Below are 21,100 nucleotides of genomic sequence, written 5' to 3'. Positions count from 1 at the left end.
CTTTGCAATTATCATGCTTGTGGGATACACACATATATAAGTAACACCGAAATATATAGTTGAGGGGTGTGTGTGTGTGTGTGTGTTAACAGATTATGTGGGTCAGGAATTTACAAAGGACATAGCAAGGATAAATCTTATCTTTGGCTTAATGTTGAGGGTCTCATCTTAGAACAATCAACAGCTTCCTGTGGTGACTTGTTCACTGGAGCAAGAATTATACATCTTATGTCTAATTCATTGCTCATAAGTCCAGTGACCAATTTTGCTGTGCCTCAAACACACAAAAAGATGTAGATATAATACATAGCCTACAAAAAACTAATTTGGCTGGGTACCAGTGGCTCACACCTGTAATCCTAGCTACTCAGGAGGCTGAGATCTGAGGATGGCAGTTCAAAGCCAGCCTGGGCAGAAAAGTCTCTGTGAGATTCTTACTTCCAATTAACCACACAAAAGGTGGAAATGAAAAACTAATTTGACCATATTTTGTCAGCAGTGATCCTATTAACATCTCAGTTTCTTTCTTTCTCAGAATAGTTTGAGAAAATGTCTTAGGGCATAGGGAATGTGATGGTTCTGGAGAGGGAAAGACTAAATTAAAATAGATTTTTAATGATTACAAAAAACAATTATACAAAACCATAACAGAGTTTGAAAGCTACCAAAGGTCCTAAACAAGAACTGAGGGCAAGAGAAGGAATTATTGTACAGGCCCAATTGTAGAATAAATTAATTTACAGAGAGTAGGATCAGTAAACTTGGACAGATCCATATAATTTACTCAATCTCATTAAGGGGAAAGCAGACTGAAAATAAGCAGCCTTTGAGGGACATAGACGACAATAACAAATCATCTAAATTCATATAATCAAATCATATAATTAAAGAAATAAGCTTGTAAACTTCTCAAATTTGATAGAAGACATAAATCTACAGATCCAAGAAGCTGAGTAAACCTGGAGCAGGATAAATCCAAAGACACATAAGTCACAGTGTAGTCAAACCTTGGAAAACTAAAAACAAAATCTTAAAAGCAGACAGAGAAAAATAACAAATAATTTGGCTATTATCAGATTCAGATTTCTCATTAGAAACTATGTAGACTAGAAAAAAAGTGGCATAGTAATTTTTTTTTTTTTTTTTTGGCCAGTCCTGGGCCTTGGACTCAGGGCCTGAGCACTGTCCCTGGCTTCTTCCCGCTCAAGGCTAGCGCTCTGCCACTTGAGCCACAGCGCCGCTTCTGGCCGTTTTCTGTATATGTGGTGCTGGGGAATCGAACCTAGGGCCTCGTGTATCCGAGGCAGGCACTCTTGCCACTAGGCTATATCCCCAGCCCTATAGTAATTTTTAATGTTGATGGAAAAGAATTATCAAGCACAAATCTTGTATGATAAAACCATCTTAAAAAAAAATGAAGGGGGGTGCTGGGAATATGGCCTAGTGGTAAAGTGTTCCTCTTGTACACATGAAGCCCTGAGTTTGATTCCTCAGCACCAGAAGTGGTGCTGTGGCTCAAGTGGCCTTGAGCAAAAAGCCAGGGACAGTGCTTAAGCCCTGAAGCTACGCCCCAGGACTGGCAGAAAAAAAAAAAAATGAAGGGGGAAAAAACATTCTCATGTAAAGGGAAGCTGAAGTAGTTTTAAAGTTTCTCTAAATTCTCCCAACAGAAGGAAAATTATGAATAAGTTTTACCTATAATAATGGAATAACACTGGAATGGGTGAAGGTACTAGTGGAAATAGTAGCCTATTGTTAAAAATTTCTTAAATTCTATTTGATGATTGAAGCAAAAGTTTTTACACTATCCGTATGTACAGATATCTGTATGTATCTGTAATGTACAGTGATGCTCCTTACCCAGGGTTTTGCATTCAGTGGTATTTTACCATGGCAATCGTGGTTTGAAAATATTAAATGCAAATTTCAGAAATAATCTATAAATTTTAAATTTATGTACTGTTCTGAGTTGCTTAATGTAATATGGAGCCGTCTCACTGGATGACCCAGGGGTCATCCCTTGGTCCAGCATATCTAAGTTGTATACACTACTGGCCTTGAGATCCTTAGCAGCCACCTCAGTGATCAGATCAACTGATATCACAGGGTTTGTGGTTCAAGTAATACTTACTTTGCTTAATAATACACATTATGTGTAGGAAAAAGCAATAATGCATATTATACTCTTAGGAATCGTCAAGTTCTCTTTTCTTGGGCTATGCATAGACTTCAAAATTAAATGTGTAATCCTAACTATTCTAGTAATACTACAAGTGAGAATATGCTGAAAGGGGAATCCATTTTTATTACAAAGTCAGTTTGAAGGGTCTGTTATCAAAATACAAAATGTTGAAGTATAGCTTATAGGATCACTTACAGCTTACAGGAAGAGGCTGCAGAAATTCAATTACCATTATGTGAGAAATGAAAAAAGACACAACAGAGACTTCAGACACTCATAGTTACAGAAAGAAGTTTTGAAAGGTGGATACTATTGATGATTAAAAAAAACAAAAACTGGGGGGGGGGGGTTGTCTGGCTCCTTCTCTCTCCTCCTCTCCGTCCACCCAATAAGGTGTGCGCTCTTAGTACTGAAAGTGGATAGCTGGAGTATGGCCTGGTGGCCTTTGGCACTCAGGACACAAAAACGAAGGAGGAAAGGAATGAATGAACCGTGGGAGGAAGTGTTTTAACCTGAACCCTGTTTCTTGCAAGGAGGAAAAGCTCCCAAGGACGAGCGCTTACTATCGGGGCCTTGAAGATGAATGAAAACTAGGGGGTGTGTTGGGTGCCCACCGCACAGAACCTCTCTGGCTACATCTGGGTCTCTCCTAGCCACCGGTAGCTAGCTGTGCCGGTCGTCTAAGGAGGATGGTGGTAAAAAGACGCGGGTGGACCTCACGGAAGCGGTACGGTAGAGTGGTGTTCCGGAGTCGGGCGCGCCGGCCCGCAGGCTCCCAAGACCCTCAGGCGTGGCGGCACAGTTATTTCCGCCGCAGCTGTCGGCCCTCTTCCCGATGGCCGGAGTCTCTCCGAGGAGAGCCAGTCAGGAAGGACACCCGGCGTGCCAGCCCACACGCTCTCCCCCACGCAGTCAACCCACGACTCGAGGAGCAGCGGTACCTCACTCGTGCACCAAGCGGGCCGCCAGCAGCCACTCCCAGCGCGTCCCGAGGCGTCTTCACTCGGGTCCCCCCCCCTCCCCCGGAACTCCCGCCTCCCAGCGACGTCATAGCCCCGCGCCGCCGCGCACGCTTCGCGGAAGTTGACGCCTTTCGGACGCGCGGCCCCAGGTCGGCGATGGGGGCGTTCTTACCTCTGCCGCAGGTACCAGGCTCTAGTGGGCACCGCCACGACAGTGCAGGGCCTTTCCCCCCCTCCTTTTTCTCTTGTTTGAATTTTATCTGCTTCCTATCGTCTGTTTTCCTGCGTATAGGCCAGCCTTCCATTCTCTCTTATTTGTTGCCCACTGGCTTTTATCTTGGGTGCAGCCTCCCCCCTCCCCCCACTTCCAGTCCATTCTGTTAGCATTTCCCTAGCCTCAGATCCTCAGCTCCTCCCACTAGCCCCCAGATCCACCCATATCTAATGAGACACTCCTACTCACTACCTACCAACTTCCCCTTCACCCCTAGAGAGAGAAGCTGCCAAGCTGGATAAGGTGCAGACGCCTTGTAGGTCCTTCTCCCGTGGGAACTATGGCCCCACTAATAAACCTCCTTATGAACCTTTTTCTCCTGTCTGTGATTATCTCCGCATGGCTTTACTACGCAGCCTTAGATAAAAGTGACAATTTCAGAGAGACTTTGAACCCTACACAAAAGCTGCCTGAAGACAAAGGTTTCTAGCGTGTTGTGAGTTAAGATTGATAAACCTCTTTATCACATCTCTTCCTTGCCAGCTTCCACTTCCTAAACAGGAACTGAGTTTAGAAAATGCCATTCATGGGGCTGGGAATGTGGCCTAGTGGTAGAGTGCCTGCCTAGCATGCATGAAGCCCTGGGTTCAATTCCTCAGCACCACATATATAGAAAAAGCCAGAAAAGTGGCGCTGTGGCTCAAGTGGTAGAGTGCTAGCCTTGAGCAAAAAGAAGCCAGGAACAGTGCTCAGGCCCTGAGTTCAAGGTTCAAGGCCCAGGACTAGAATATATATATATATGTATATATATATATATATATATACATATATATATTTAAGAAAAAGACATCCAGAGGGTTAAGAGTTTTTCATGAAATGACTCTTTTAATACAGCAATTCAAGGTGGTTGGGATTAACAAGTGACCAGAGTATCACATGATTACATTATGGCATTACGGCATTACATGATATGTTCAGGGTAATGTCCTTCAAACTAATTCATAGTTCAATGTGTGTGCAAAATTCCCACAAACATCATTTTCACTAATTTCAGCTCTTGTCTATGCACCTGTGATGTATTGTTTCACATGATTTATATCTGTTGCACCAAGTTTGTGTCAGAAACAACTGAAAAAGTTTCATATTCTAAACTATTTTTAGATGAGTATGTCACTCATTTTTATCTCTATCCACAGCATAAAATGAGGAAAAGATAATAAGTACCTTGCTCTAGGTCAATTGGCAGAGCTGGGTTCTGCAATTGCATGTTTTTATTTATGTGTGTACGTGCGTGTGTATAAATGTATACTGTATGTTCATGTATATGTACGTAGGTGTATATATGTGTGAGTGTATTTATATCTATGTGTCTATGAACTACTTGACATAACTTCTGAATTGTTCTTCATGTCTTCTACCTTTGTTTTGATATTCCCTTTCCCTTCTCCAGTTCTTGATGTCCACAGGTACAATGAGGTCTCCTCTCTTATATTCCTGTATTACCAGTAGCATTCTCATATTATAATGCTTCCTAGGAAATAAGTATTGTTTCTTCCAATTAGAATAGGTTTTGAATATGGCAAAGATGGTCTGAGTCTATTTTAAATGACTCAACTTAGAGCCATTCATCTCACAATCCAAGGGCAAGAATCGACTCAGTCCTCTATATAGAATGGAAATGAGACCTGAAAAACAGCTGGGAGCTGAGGCCCTCCGTTTATCTGTTTCACCATTCTTTGATCCACAGGCTGTGTGATAGAATATGACTTTTATGGCTCATGCAAGTGGTTGAGTGGAGTGTGCTGGGAGACCTACTGAATCTATTTGGCACATATTCCAGGTAAATGTGATGGAGTTTTCATGTGTATTGTTTAGATATGAAATGTGTTCTAGAAGCTCATATATTGAAGGCTTGGTCCCTCATGCATCAGTGTTCAATGGTAGGAAGATAATTGCACTGGGAAAATACTAACATTCACTGGACTAACTGATGAATTCATATATGAATGGAAATAGGCCATAGTTGGAGGACGTAAGTCACTGATAAATGCCTTGGCAAAATGTATTTTGTCCCTGTTGTCTCACTGTCTCTGTCTCTCTACTTTTCAGTCATCATGAGATAAATAGCTTTCATCTACCATGATGTTCTGCCTCAACAGCCTGAGAGCAATAGCGCCAGAATTAAAACTTTTGAAATGATGAGAAAAAAAATGAGTCTTTCCTCTGTCAAGTTGGTTTGTTCAGGTATTTTTGTTACAGATTGAAAATTGAGCAACACATTGTGTGTTTATTCATTTCTATACTTGTTTCCAGTTTCCATTAAGATGGGGATGGTATATTGCACTTTTACAATCTTTAAATAAAGACTGTTAAAGGCTTTGTATATGTGTTCATTCATTTGAAGGTTTGGAGAATTTTTTAATTAAGACAGCTTTTTAGTATTATCTATCAGCTTCTTAAATTTTAGTATGCATAAGAATCACACAGAGGAAGCTGGGCACTGGTAGTTCAGGCCTGTAATCCAAGCCACTCAGGAGACTGAGATCTGAGGATCCCAGTTGAAAGCCAGCCTGTGCAGAAAAGTCTGTGACACTCTTTCTTATCTCCACTGAACCACCAGAAAAATGGGAAGTGGTGCTGTGGCTCAAAGTGGTAGAGTGCTAGCCTTGAACAAAAACTCAGGAACAGAGCCCAGGCCCTGAGTTCAAGCCCCACAACTGACAAAAAGAAATCACGTTGAAGACTGGCTCAAATACAGTTAATCTTTTCCAAGTCTTGGGAGGAGCTTTAAACTTGCATTTTAAACAAGCACTCATTATTATTGGTAGTAGTGGTCCTTAGGTCATACTTTAGCTGGCTCTACTCTATGTAATAGAGAAATTGCTTGGAAGTAGGATAAACTTAATTTATAGAAGCTTGTACTTAGAATCACAAGACAGTCTTCCTGGAGAATCACTGACAAGTTATGTTATCAAGGAATATATCAGAAGGGAAGAAAACTGCCTTGTAGTGGAGAGAAACATTGCACATGGTATGATTTTAGGGGATTGTCAAGCATGTGCAGCACTTATAGTATGGAAGTTATACTGAACCTTCTGGAATCATTGAAGAGAAAAGGAGGAGAAATACTGCATTTGTGATATAATCAAGATGAAGTACATAGAGACACTTGAAGACAACTCCGAGAAATGGTCACCATTGATGGAGATGATTTAGCAGGGGTGAAGGAGTAGTTGGGGATACTTTGCAAAAGGACTGAAGGGCCCACAATAGCATTTTACAGTGAGACAGAAATGAATATGTTTTGAGAATGCTGGAAGATTCTGTGCTTACCAATTATGCAGAAAGTAGAATTTTGTGGTTTAGAAAGCTCTGGCATTAGAATATACAGACTGATAATCATATTAAGAGGAAGAAGAGGAAGAGAAAGGCTAAAGAAATATAAGGGAAAAATTAAAATTCATATCTTTTCTGTGTATAGAATGCAACTAAAATTTCAGTGTCTATGTTAGCAATAAGACCACTAGTTAACAAATATTAGTGAAGTTTGAGTTGTGATTTTCCACTGACCTCAGCTGTGAATTTTCTTATTTGTACATTTATAATAGAGGTATCTCTAAATGCTTTTAAACATATGACTATTTGACAGAGCCTCAACAAATGGCAGTGATGTCCCTGGAATCCACACGAACTCTTCTTTCAAACACCATAAATCAAGAAAGCAGAATGCCTCCTGTTAAGCCTAAATTTAAAATCAAGATGTGTTCTTTTTCAGTTTAGGAAAGTATATTATTTTAATCTTTAAAAATCTATGGAAAATAGAGATAATTGCTCAGAACTGCCAAAGCCATTTTCACCTTCCATATTATAGCCAAATTGTTCACTCCAGCATTTAACAATGCAGAAACCCAAACAGATAGATGGTCCTAAAAGTCAATAATTTCATCTATAAAACCTGGAGATTTTTGTTAATGGTATGTTCATGCATTGTATGCTTTCACAGAGGCATTTGTCTCATGAAAAGTATGAAGTGACAAAACGCCACAATCTAGATGTTTCTTCTACCCAAAATTATATAAAACATTAATACACATGTAGTTGTGTCTATGTGCATATATATGTGCACATATACATTAGGGAAATAAAGTATTTTTACTGAAGAACTTTCAAGATAATTTACCATATGTAGTATTGCTGTACCTCCAAACGTTTTGCTTTAATATGTGCTGTACCCTATTAGTCCCCCTCATTGAAACCACACCATAAAGAAGCTTTTAGTGGCAGGACCAGGCAGAGTGAGGTTAAGAAAAATATGGGAGATGTAGTTCACATATCTCTATAAATTAAAAACAAAGTAGGGATTAGGCCTAGGTACAGATAATACCCATTTGGTGTACAGTGTGTTCCCATTTTATTGGCTTCCTCAGAAACAAATTGCTCCATTCAACAGAGGTTTTGTGGGCTAATAGTATTGCTACAGGACTTTTATAAAAAGATTCCTTTGTATTTTTTAATGGAGACTTTATATTCCCTGGTAAAACAAGAAGTGAATTTTTTCAGAGGTCACAATGCCTTTCCATACCATCCAACTATCCAAATGTGGTTGACTGAATGATAGAGTTCCAAATAGGTTCACATTCAAAACCTCTGGAGCTGGTTCTGTGCTACATTTACATGTATTGCAGATGTGATTAACGTGTTAAGAATGTGTTAAGAATCTTGAGTAGGGGCAAGTACCCTGGTTTATTCAAAGTATAAGAGCAAAAAGGGCCAGAATCACATACTGTACAATATTCTGATACTGGAAGCTGTTGGAGAGAAGGAACCATGATGGCATAAAAGTAATGGGCATGACCAGAGAGTTCAACTGAAGTACAAACTGCCCATTTGAATGAAGAAGGAGGAGCCATAACCAGGAAATGGAGGCAATTAATTGCTGGAAAAAAAAAAGAAAAAAAAGTGAATCCCCAGAAATATATTGGTCTGTGTGTCTTGATTTTTCTTCCATCAAAACTGAAGTTTTCAAATTCTGACCTACATTACAGAACAATTTTATACCAAACTTATGCCAATTTGTTGCAGTTGCCACAAAAGACTAATATAGCAACTAAATAAATGCTCTCAGACTAGTTGTGTTTTGAACATGAATGGTATTTCTGTTGTACTTTCTTTTCTTTTGCAATAGGGTCTTGTTTTGTAGCCCTGGGCTGGCCCCAAACAAGCTCCTGCCTCAGCTTCTCAAGTGCTAGGATTCCATTCATACACCACATAGTTCTCCATTTTTGCTTTCTTAGTTTGAGATGCCTTAAAAAAATCTCACATTAGATAATGCTAAGCAAAATGATCTCCATGTTATGGAAATAAGTGGTATATCATTGTCGTTAATCTCAGCATGCCATGTGAAACAATACTCTTCTTTTTTCCTCTCCAATTCCCTTCCTGTGGTTTTACTCCTGCTATTACTATAACTGATCTTAGTACCTCACATACAGTATATATGTGTATTGGAACTAGGGAAGGGAAAGGGAATACCAAAATCAAGAGACAAAGGATAAAAAGACAAACCATTCCAAAAGCAATATTTACAAAACCATTTGGTATAAACCAACTATATAACTCATGGGTGGGATGGGCGGGCAGAGAGAAAGGGGGAGGGGTAAAGGGGGGGTGGGAAATAAGGGAGGAGGTAACAAGTTGAATAAGAAATGTACTCACTGCCTTACATATGAGACCATAACCCCTCTGTACTTCATTTGACAATAATGAAAAAACAACTCACATTTGCCTGCCTTGTCTTGTTTTTTCTCACTAAGTACCCATCAGCACCGAGCTCAACTCCACTCTTAGTTTCTATTCTAGTCATGATTATCTACCAGGATTCCTAACTGAAATTGACCTGCTGATGCCAAATTTTAAAATGAATGTTGAATACCAGTACTTTTAAAGCATTCAAACTTACTGAGCCATGCATTTTTGTTTTACATAACATCTTAGGAAGACCAGGGAATCATGGTCATGTTCTTTTCCACTCTATTCCTTCAGATGGTGAAATTAGAGTTTCAGTTCCAAAGAATATGGGACTGAATGGATCCTTTGACTTTTTCTGAGTCCACAGAGAGTCCCTATGCTTGGAGAGTGCTCCCTGTTGTACAAAACCAGAAGTATTGTGCTAGGTGTGTTTTAAGAACATGTGTAGCCTAGGAGACAAGTTTATCTCTTGTAAAATTGGATTGATATAACAATCTCACCAATTGCCACATTAAATAGCATATTCCTGCTGGGTATGGTGGTTCACACTGGTTAATTCTAGCGTTGAACCATGATCGTCAGATCTCAGCCTCCTGAGTAGTTAGGATTACAGGTGTGAGCCACCTATGCCCCAGCAGCTTTGGTTTTTTTTTTTTTTTTTTTTTTTTTGAGTCAGTTCATAGCCTGGGGGCAACATCCCATCTTTCTCATCAGCTATCCTCAAAGGATATCCAAATAAAAGCTATTGGTGTAATAGAATAGCCTCCTGCAGGGTAGAAGGAAGGGTCTCCCAATGGTTCTCTCTCTTGAGGGATATAAACCATAGGTTGACGATTAACCGAATCATTTTAAAAGAAAACAAGAAAAATCCAACAAGCTGGAATATATTTTCCACTTTCAATGTTTCTTTCCATGGTGAAAGACCTTAATTAGTGTAACATTCTTGGCCTCTCTCACTCCCTTCTACACTCTGCCCCTGGGGAAAACAGACTTGCCAGATAGGTAAAGTTTAGAACATTAAACTATTACTACTTAAGTCATCTGCTTTCTTCCTTTGGGGGCCAGCTTCCTGTGGGGAGTGTGAGGGCTGTACTTCAAGACGCAAAAACAACCTGGACAAGTCCCATCCTTGCAGAAGTCTGCGTGTGAATACGAGTGACTACTTGGGTAAGTCTGGCTTATGTTGGGTTCACTTTTGATGCTATTGACGTTGTACTAGTTATGAACCCTAATATAACCTTTATCAAAAATGAGGCTGACCTTGAGTGTTCATGTGCTTGATTTCTGTTTCTATTTTTTCTAGAACTCAGATGAGAATGAAAGATACTATTCTTTGGGTCCTCTCAAAGACATAACATTCATAGTATTATTTTAATATGTTGCTATATTTTATTTGGCACTATTTTCTATAGGATTTTCTTTGTACCGACATTCTGTAGTAGGATTTCTGGAGTGTGGTTTTCTCTTGGGGATTTTTATTACTAAAATTATACTGGGTCCCTGAAAAGAATGGAATGTAGATATCTTCCTTTTGTCTTTTATGTTCTGGAAAAACTTAAGTAGTATTGGAATTATCAGTAATATATTTCTTTAATGATAACCTTTTAACTCAGGTTCTTCGGTATGTTTGTTCAGAGTTAAGCAAAGTGGTCATTTATGAATCTTTAATTTTCTTTTGTATTTGTGGTTATTTCATTTTCATTTCCATTTTTTTTGTTACTTTCCCACAGTTTTGTACCATTTATCTACTTGGTCAGATGTCCTAACCATTTATGTTTATATATTTTCAGGTATTTTTAGTGGATTGTGTTTACATAGTTCTATAAGCATCATTATAGTCTACTTTTTATTTGTGATTCTGCTATTGTTGGGATTCTTTTTTTCTGAATTGACTTTCATTTGTAAATGTAAGTTTTCCAATAATGAATTTTCCTCTTTTCTTTGTGGTTTATATCCTGTATTTCTGAGGGGATGATGAGTAAATAGTTGGGTAAGAAATGGAAGTTTCCAAGGGAGAACTAATATAGCAGTGACACTCACTAGGCACTATATTGGAAATGAACAACACAACTTGGGTGGGAGGGGGATTGGAAGGGAAAAAACTGGGAGAAAATGAGGGAGGGGATAACAGGATTCAAAAACAAATGTACTTATTACCTGACTTACATAACTGTCACCCCTCTGTACATAATCTTTACAATAGAAATTAGAAAAAAGTGGGGTTTTCCAGTTGTGTTATTGTCATTGTGTCATCCAATACTTAGTGGATCTATTCTTTGTGTGAATATGTTTTAGGACATCTCTGCCCATGTCAGTGCATCTCTGGCCTTTGTGCATCATTGATATAAAGCATAACCATTTGGCTTGCTTACAGTGGAATGTTAACCGAGAGTCCACTGCAGGATGGCTCCATTCCTCCTTCTGTACCAGGTAAGATCAGCATGCTCTAGACTGTGGCTGTTCCTTTATCCTGGGTCCCATAATGAAGAAGACTATAGAGTAAGAGATGCAACCAGACAGTGAAGGATTCAGAATGAAGAAGAAATAAACCTTGACTGTTATAAACTGGTAAGATTTTAGCATTGTTTTTGTAGCAAATGCTAGCCGAACTGGCTGATGAGCACATATTGAAAGTATAGTAAAATATACTCAACTATACATTATATATACCATTAGGCGTTATACGCAATGCACACCTAAATATGATATAGTGAAATCTTTTGAACAATAATGAGTAAATACCTGTATGTGACTCAAAAGTAATTTTTGCTATTTAGCTTATTATAAAAATTATAGTTGTCTCTGATCATATAGCACATTTGTGTGTATAGTCATGACTTGTTTGATGCCAAGTGTTTAGCCAGAAAAGTTCCCCTATTCCAATCCTGTTCTATCAACTATAGGACATGGTTCTAGAAATTCAGTCATATGACAAAAAGATTCAGTCTTGTTTGAGAGTTTTAGAATCTGATTTTTATTGTTCCTTAAAACCAGTGGAAATAGCCTATAATTGTGGTGACAAAGTTGAAGGTAATTAAAAAATATTATTCATGTGAGGAAATTCTAACTTTTTATTGAAAGTGCAATCAAGAAGTCAAGTAATACTTAAAGACCCCTGGGCTAGGGGAATATAGGTCAGTGGTAGACTGCTTGCCTAGCATGTACAAAACCCTGAGTTTGATTCCCAGCATTGCAAAAAAATGTTAAAAGTGAGCATCATGTTTTGATACAACTTACAAAGCTGTACATTTTATTTAGTAAGAACTCATAATTTTTACAATTGTTTTAACAAAAATCCCTCATAGATCCAGGAAAGCATACACTAAATGTCAAAAATACTTGAAAATGGTATTTTTAAAATACTCTCCATGCTACACAGTTACTATTTTATATGGAAAAAGAGGCATACGATATTTTTTTTAGCTTTGTTCTTAGAAAGCCAAATTTTCTTTATGGTCTTACAAATCTGAGTTTTAGTAGGTTAATCTCTGAGGAATCAGATATGCCTAGGAAAAAAATCATCCACAGAGGAGCTGCAACAAAGGCCCATATGATTTGCATTATTAGTGCTTTCCATGTAATAATTCTACACATTGTTATCATTAGCAACACTATTTCAATCATGAATATCACCTAGTTCAGAAGAAATCATTTCTGAATTGTCTCTATTAGACCATGATCAAGAGGAAAAAATACAAGGCTGAGTTTTTCTTTAGTGCTGTATCTGACATTTTTAAATAGACTCATTTTCTGTGGTTTCATGTGACCTATTACATTTGTCACTGGATGGCAAGGAGGCCTGTGTCTCATTAGCACTTCCGCTAGTACTTGAGAAAAATACCCTGGAAGAAAAAAAATCAAATCTCCCCATCCCCACCCCAGCTCCTTGGATTTGGAGGCATTTGGGGTTTTGAGAATTTTGGAGAATATTGTCTAATTTTATTTGAATACTCATCACTATACATGTTGTTTTGAGATATAACTAACATACTATCCAACTAGAAATACATTTCTCTTTGATCCTAATAAATGGTTTCTGATTGAAAAATTGGCTGTCTATTAAGTTAAGGGTGAGATAGGATTTGTATGTGGGGAGAGGAGACTGCTCTATAAAAGAGAACAAAAGAATAGATCAGAGTTAAATATGTTACTTTTCAAAAAAGTAGTATTTTTAGCCTGGTGCCTATGGCTTATGCCTAGCTACTCAGAGGCTGAGATCTGAGGATCCTGCTTAAAAGCCAGCACAAGAAGGAAAGTCTGTGAGACTCTCATCACCAATTAATTAGCCAGCACAGGCAGGAAAGTCTGTGAGACCCCATCTCCAATTAACTACACCCCTCCCACCCCCCCAAAAAAAAACCCTAAAATGCTGAGGGGTGGCTTGGGAGGAATAGGTGAGAATGCTGAAAGGAGTGACATTGATTAAGGTACATTGTATTCATAGACTGGTTTGTTAAATGGCAACTCCTTAACTACTTAAAGGTAATACATTTTAAAAAAGAAAAAAGGGGAAAAAAAAGCTGGAAGGGGAGCTGTAGTTCTAGTGGCATAGCCTTCAGCAATAAAGCTCACAGACATCACCCAGGTCCTAAGTTCAAGCCCCAGTACTGGCACAAACAAGAAAACAAATAACAACAACAAAAAACTCTTGTTATGACAAAGTGACCAAGCTCTGGCCAATGAAACATGAATAGCTTCTGAGCAGATTTTCCAAAAAACAAGGCAAAACGAGACAAAATCAGTAACAAAAATATTCTCAAGGATGACAGATGCTACTTACCTCCTCTTCTTTCATACTTCCTGAGTATGGATATATTGGCTGGAGCTCTAGCAACCTACTTGGATCATAAATCTACCATGGACATAAATACCATACATTGAAGATAATAGGACAGAAAAATGAAAAATCTTGAGACTGGCACTTTGAGGCCTGAGGCCACTATGTCAACTTCAGGCTGTCTACTTCTGAATTTCTTGCTCTGTTGTTTTGTTTTTGTTTAGGCTACAATTCATTAAACTGCCTAGTCTGACCTTAACCTTGCTATGTAGTCTAGGCTGGCCTCAAGTTCACAATTCTCCTGCTTCAGCCCTACTGAGTACTGGAATTACAGGTGTGTACTACCAAGGCAGCAAGCCACCCACAGGAACAAGACTGATCCAGGGACCACTGAGTAAGGGAGAACTCATTAGTACTGACTGACTGAGGGCCCAGGCAGCCCTTGTTCCTGGTACACATCCTTCCAGGATAGTGTGCTTCCTTCTCAATAGCTGGATACTCTAGTTGTGAGCAAGAATGATACTGATTCTGGAAGGGCACATAGAGGTCATTTGCTTTTAAGTCCCTCATTTTATACACCAGGAACTGAGATTGACTTGATTGGCTCAGCAGCAGAGCCAAGTCAATTTTCAATGAAATGAAAAATTTAAAAACTATGTCTTTGCACAATCTTACAAATAATACATCCTCAGTTGCTTAAAAATTTTTGATTTGGTATGGTCTCCCTTATAGGGAATAATTAACACAGGTTTAGGCAAGTCACAGCAGAGGATCACAGGAGCCCAATAGATATACCCTTACGAACACATAAGATAATGCTAAGTGAAATGAACTCCATGTTATGGAAATGATTGTTATATATCACAGTTGTAACTATTTTCAACGTGCCATATGTAACTGTAGCCTCTATTATTGATGATCTTCTTGTATCACCTTCCTGTGGTTGTACCTACACTTTCTCTGTATCTTATCTGAGTATATTGGAAACCGGGTATACTGGTATTAGAACTAGGAAATTGGAAGCAAATACCAAAATCGGGAGACACAGGGTAAAAAAAGACAAAAACTACAAAGGCAATACTTGCAAAACTGTTTGGTGTAAATGAACTGAACAACTCATGGCGGGGGGAGGGAAAGGGGGAGAGGGGAGGGGGGAATGAGGGACGAGGTAACAAACAGTACAAGAAATATATCCAATGCCTAATGTATGAAACTGTAACCTCTCTGTAATTCAGTTTGATAATAAAATATATACATAAAATTTTTTGATTTGCAAGGGTAAATATGAGCCACAACCACAAATAGTAGAGATAGGAAAAGGGTAGTTTCATCTACAGCTCACCTGTTTTCCAAATCCTTGAAATGTATTCTGACAGGCCAGTTTCTCTCAGTTCCCAGCTCCATCTATCAGCCAGTTTTCTGGAGGAAAATAATTTTTGTTTTCAATAAAACCATCTTCCTTTGAAGGGAGGTACTCAAAGCTCTGAAGGAAAAGTACCTTTACTTACAAAGATGTCAATTCAGTGGGATCTAGATTTCTAATGTTTGACCCTCCCTGAAAAGAGATTGAAGTTTTATTGCATTGAAAGCTCTTTACTCAGTTCTGGTATTTTCTTTAATAATATTTTTATTAGCCAATAAAATACCCCAAATAGCAATAACAATCCTTAGCATGAAGAACAGTGCTGGAGGAATATCAATACCAAACTTCAAATTCCATTACAAAGCCATAGTAATAAAACAGTTTGGTACTGGCACAAGAACAGGTCTGAGGACCAGTGGAATAGAACTGAAGACCTAGAAATGAACCCGCAGACCTATGGCCACCTAATCTTTGATAAAGGAGCTAAAAATAGGATGGAAGAAAGCCTCTTCAACAAATGATGCTGGCAAAATTGGTTAAACGCCTGTGGAAAACTAAAGCTATATATGACCCTGTACCAGAATCAATTCCAAATGGATCAAAGACCTTGAGGTAAAAGGAGATACCCTGAAAACATTGCAGGAAGGAATAGGAGAAACACTAGGGCTCCTTGGAACAAGTCTAAACTTTCTTAATAGAGGCCCAGACACACAACAAATCAAAGAGAGGGTGGACAAATGGGATTGCATGAAACTGTACAGCTTCTGCATGGCAGAACCAAGACAGGGGCTGGGGATTTAGCTCAGTGGAAGAGCACCTGCCTGGAGAGCGCAAGGCCCCGGAGTTCGGTCCTCAGCTCTGGGGAAAAAAACATCAAAAAAACAACAACAACAAAAAAAATAAACCCAAATCTTGCAAGATAAATAGGAAGCCCTCAGATAGGGAGAAGATCTTCCCTGGCCATACAACAAAGAAAGGCCTCATATAAAAATATACTTAGAACTAAAAAATATTAAATTCCTCCAAAACAAGTCCTCAAAAAAACCAACTGCCCCCTTAATAAGTGGGCTAAAGACTTAAAGAGAGACTTCTCTGAAGAGGAAATGAGAATGAAGAAGTACTCAGCATCACTGGCCATAAAAGAAATGCAAATCAAAACAACATTGAGATTCCACCACACCCCAGTAAGAATGTCATTTATCAAGAAAACTGATAACAACAGATGTTGGTGGGGATGTAGCCAACAGGGAACCCTACTACACTGTTGGTGGGAGTGTAAACTCATTCAGCCACACTGGAAAGCAGTATGGAGGCTCCTCAAAAGGCTAAACATAAACAGAGCTTCCCTATGACCCAGCAACCCTACTTTTGGGCATTTACTGAAAGGATCACAAGCAAGACCATAATAAAGTTGCCAGCACAACCATGTTCATTGCAGCACTATTTACCACAGCTAAAATATGGAACCAACCCAGATGCCCCTTAGTAGATGAATGGATCAAGAAAATGTGGTACATATACATAATGCAATTCGATGATTCTGTCAGAAATAATGACATTGCCCATTCACAAGGAAATGGAAAGACTTGGAAAAAGTCATACTAAGTGAAATGAGCCAACCCCCAAAAAACGTAGACTCTATAGTTTCCTTCATTGGCAATAATTAGTAAATGACTAGAGAGTCCTAACAGATGATCACAATGGCTCAATAGCTATGTACATATGATCATATAGGATAATGCTAAGCTAAATGAACTCCAGGTCATGGAAATAAGTGGTTTATCATTGTTATTTTCAATGTACTATGTGAAATTATGCCTTTTTCTTTTTTTTAAATTCCCTATGATTTTACTCCTGTTGTCACTGTATTTGATTTTGGTACCCTGAGTATTGTATTTATGCTTATCTGAGCCAGGAAAGGGAAGGGGAACATCAAAATGGTGAGACAAAGGATAAAAGGCAAATCAATGCAATAGCAATACTTACAAGTCAATATGCTACAAACCAACTGTACAACTTGGGGGAGGGTTGGGAAGGAGGGTAGGTAGGAGGGAAATGAGGGAAGAAGTAACAAGTTTGACAGGAAATGTACTCACTGCTTTATGTATGTAACTGTAAACCCTCTGTATGTTACCCTGTAAATAAAATAAAATATTTTAAAAGATGTTCTATTAGCATACATTAATTATAAAATGTACATGTGCATTACATACATGCACACAATATACTCCATTGACTTCACCCCCAATACTTCCAAGCTCTTTTCATCTTTGCAAATTGATACTTTATATTTATTAAAAACAAAACCTACTTTCCCTCAGCCTGTGGAAGAATTTGAGAATTTGCATACTGTAGGTATAATACTGTAGGTATAATATTCTGATATTTTCTTGCTCTTTCCAAGTGGCCAGTTGAACTTGGAACCTAGCCAATCCGTCCTCTATAATTTCTGACATATATTGACACTGGTTATTATGTCCATCTCTAAAATGATTTTTGTACTAATTTTTAATTGGAAGTTTTATGTATCACACTTCCTTTCTTCAATGCAATTCATAAAAGATAAAATCTCAGTATGTTAACATCAAAAGTAGGTGAGTCAGTGAACGAGTAGTCCTATGAAATATAAGAAGCCTTGCTGTAATGGGGAAGACTGCTAGATTGCCATTCATCTTGACGAAGTCATTGGTATCCCAAATCTGCTTCATAATTTTGAAATGATTTTTTGGGAAAAAGCTTTTGAAATATTAGCTAATGCAGTTTTCATAGCTCTTCTGTTTGTTTGGCCCTTCTTTGCCCAATCAAGTGGACCTTCCATATTTCTTATAGTCTGGAAGGAAGACAAGAAAAGAAGATTATCCTTGGTTTGTGCTTGAAAACTAAACCACATGAAAGGAGAGGAAATCAAGTGAGTAGTGGATAACTTGGGAGATTGGGAGATTATATAGTAAGGGAAAACTTGTGAGTGTTCCTTAGGCTGGGAGTGGTGGCAGAGAACAGGAGAGAATATCTCTAACCACGGGAGCTTGGTGGAACTGGGATAGACCATGGGAAAGGAAGAGAGATGGTGTGGACCACAATTCAGTACAGTGCTCCACTTGAGCAAGTAGATGAACTATTCACTACTTGTAGTCATAAGGGAGTTAAATCATTGCTAATGGGCTTACTGTGTATTCATGTATCTATCTTATGTATTTATAAAATATGCTTATATCCAATTATAAACATTATATACCATATATATTATATACTGTATTCTATACATCTGAACAGTTTAATATATTTTAGAAATTTGATATCAGAACTCCAAAGATATTTCAGGTATAAAATTTCCCATATATGTATATATATCTATATGCACAAATGTATAGATATATATGTACACATATATGTAATTTTTATAAGAAATTTTCCATTGCTCTAAGTGGTAGCTATTTTAGGAGGAATTTGGTTGATGGCTCTAAGTACAGGTTTTTATTTTTTTACTTTTTAGGTCATAGGACATTTTTATTCAATAAAATACGATTACCCTTTTTGGCTTGGTATTGTAGGACAAGGTGTACTTATAAATTGAACCTAGTAATTTGTTCAGATTCATGTGTGCAGAGAAGTTAGACATTGGCAAATGTTAATGGAACTAGCATTATGATGGGAACAGACAAAACCTTTACTTTCTTCTGATAATTATGCCTGCACTGAACACTATAAACCACATTAGAGTTTTTATTAGAAAAGGATAAAAAGCAAGGGCCATCCAGGATAGAAAAGTAGTGTAAAGAAAGTATTGGAAGTTATGGGCACTGGAATGGGCAAAAGTGGGGAGGTCTTACTACTTGGGCAGAAATTCTGAGAAGATAACAATGGAAAATAAGGCTGGATAAGTTTAATGAAGGCCTTTCACGTTCATTAATCAGGAAATCAAGGCAATATTGGTAATACCAGACAGAAATGGTGTAGGAAGACTAACATGACAGCAGTGTATCAGGATTGGATTTGGAATGGCTGAATCGGAAAGAGAAGTTCTTGAGAACTAGATAGAAACAGAAAGAAGAAAATAGGAGACTTTATTCAAATGTTTATTGGCCCATAGAATTAGAAAATGAAAATGAGTGTGGAAATGAGGATGACTTAGGAGTTTGGAACAGTGAATGAATGATGTCATCAAAAGGAGTAACAGACTAAATTTGTTCTGAGGGCCTTTTCAGTGTAAGGCAGGTCATTTTATATATATATATATATATGTATATGTACATATACATACACACATATATTTGAGACAAGGTCTTGCTATGTAGTTCAGTCTGGCCTTGAATTTTAGTTTCAATTATCAATAATCGCGCCTTGGATAAACCTCATTGGCTACGATACTGCCACTGCGCAAAGCTGGCCTTGAATTTTAAATCCTCTGCTCGTGCCTTGAAAGTGCTAGGATTATGTTTTAATATCATATCATTTTCTTTCCTTTTAAAAATAAAATGTGTTTATTATCTTCAAGTAGTTGTGCAAAGGAGTTCCATTCAACAAAGCAATTTATGAATGCAGTACATCTCTATCAGTGACACCCCTTTCATCATCCCCCCCCCAATCCCATCCCTTCCCTTATTTTCTTAATTTTGTAGGATACGCATTGAATTGTAGGACAAACAATGCTACCTTAAATAGCTTTTTCATACTAATTTTTGTATTGTTGATAAATTTGAAGGAGAATTTCTCAGATAAAGTATAAGCACCTGTGTAGTTTTGTGAGATCTTGTCAGATTCCTCTCTGTATGAGGGTTTCCTTACTTTTTATTTCCACCAGCAACATCTGAAACTTGCCGTTTCCTCCCCACAGTCCCACTAACTGTGTGTTGTCACATTTTTGAGTGTTTACCAATATTTTGGGTAAGAAATATTTCACAGCATAGTTCTGTTTGCTTTTCTCTTGTTTCGAGTGAGGCTAAATATCTTTTCATATGCTTTAAAGCAAATGTCTTGTTTATGTCCATTTCAAAGGGTTTTTCATCTTTATTTTTTCCCCTCAATATTTTGGTCATTTTTTTGGTACTGAGGATCGAACCCAGGATCTTGCACTTGGTAGGCAAAGATCAAACCCAGGATGTTGCACTTGGTAGGCAAGTGCTTTGCCACTGAGCTACACCCTAGCCCTTTTCCCTCAAATTAACAAAAATAAATCTTAAAGTTAGAAATATTAGTCGCTTATTTGTGATACTTGTTACTCGTATTTTGCCTAACTTTTTGCTTCTGAATTTTTGGTTAATAAAACATCTCCCTACATTATAATTAAAGTAGACTTGATTTATGTTTTCTTCTAGAACCTCAATGTACTTCTAGTACTTTACTGACTTTGATATTTATCTGATTCTCAAGCTGTCTTTTTCCTTAAAGATTCTTAATATCTACATCAGCTTAGCTTTGCTTTTTTAAAGCCATAGGTGATTACCTGTTAACAAATTTGATTGTAGTATTTATTATACAACATAGACATATATAAGTATATATATACATATATGTGTATATATGTATGCATATCAAATAATCATGTTGTGCACCTTGAACACAGTCAGCTTTTGTCAATTGAGTATTTAATAAAAATTATCTAATATAAAATAAGCTTAAAATAAAGTATAAATAAATTAATAATAAATTATCATGTCCAACAATTTTAGTGGTTCTTATAGGGCATATTATTGAGAATATTGCTTCTAGAAATGGAAATAGGCTAATCTCTTTTCAGCAGCCCTTGAAGAAGATGCATTTTTTGTCTACCTACTTCCTAAACCCACATTCTTACCAAATGTAAGCTCATATTCTCTGTACTTGTCTCTTTTAAAGCTCAGAAGATTCCACATGG

General features: G+C 37.8%; 1 long non-coding RNA gene and 1 pseudogene across 1 annotated transcript; one reads left to right on the top strand and one right to left on the bottom strand.

Annotated features, from left to right (window-relative positions):
- The first annotated feature begins 3,278 nt into the window (after window positions 1–3,278).
- On the top strand, window positions 3,279–5,900 carry LOC125356712. Its single transcript, XR_007211953.1, has 3 exons — window positions 3,279–3,327; window positions 5,106–5,198; window positions 5,468–5,900. It is a non-coding gene; the product is annotated as an uncharacterized LOC125356712 (long non-coding RNA).
- Window positions 5,901–19,468: 13,568 nt separating this feature from the next.
- LOC125356975 lies at window positions 19,469–19,631 on the bottom strand (annotated as a pseudogene).
- Window positions 19,632–21,100: the final 1,469 nt, after the last annotated feature.

The sequence above is a fragment of the Perognathus longimembris genome, chromosome 8 (assembly GCF_023159225.1).
Source record: "Perognathus longimembris pacificus isolate PPM17 chromosome 8, ASM2315922v1, whole genome shotgun sequence".
NCBI classification, from domain to species: domain Eukaryota; kingdom Metazoa; phylum Chordata; class Mammalia; order Rodentia; family Heteromyidae; genus Perognathus; species Perognathus longimembris.
The sequence above is the reverse complement of the archived record's forward strand: the minus strand, read 5'-3'. Positions and strand labels throughout refer to the sequence as shown.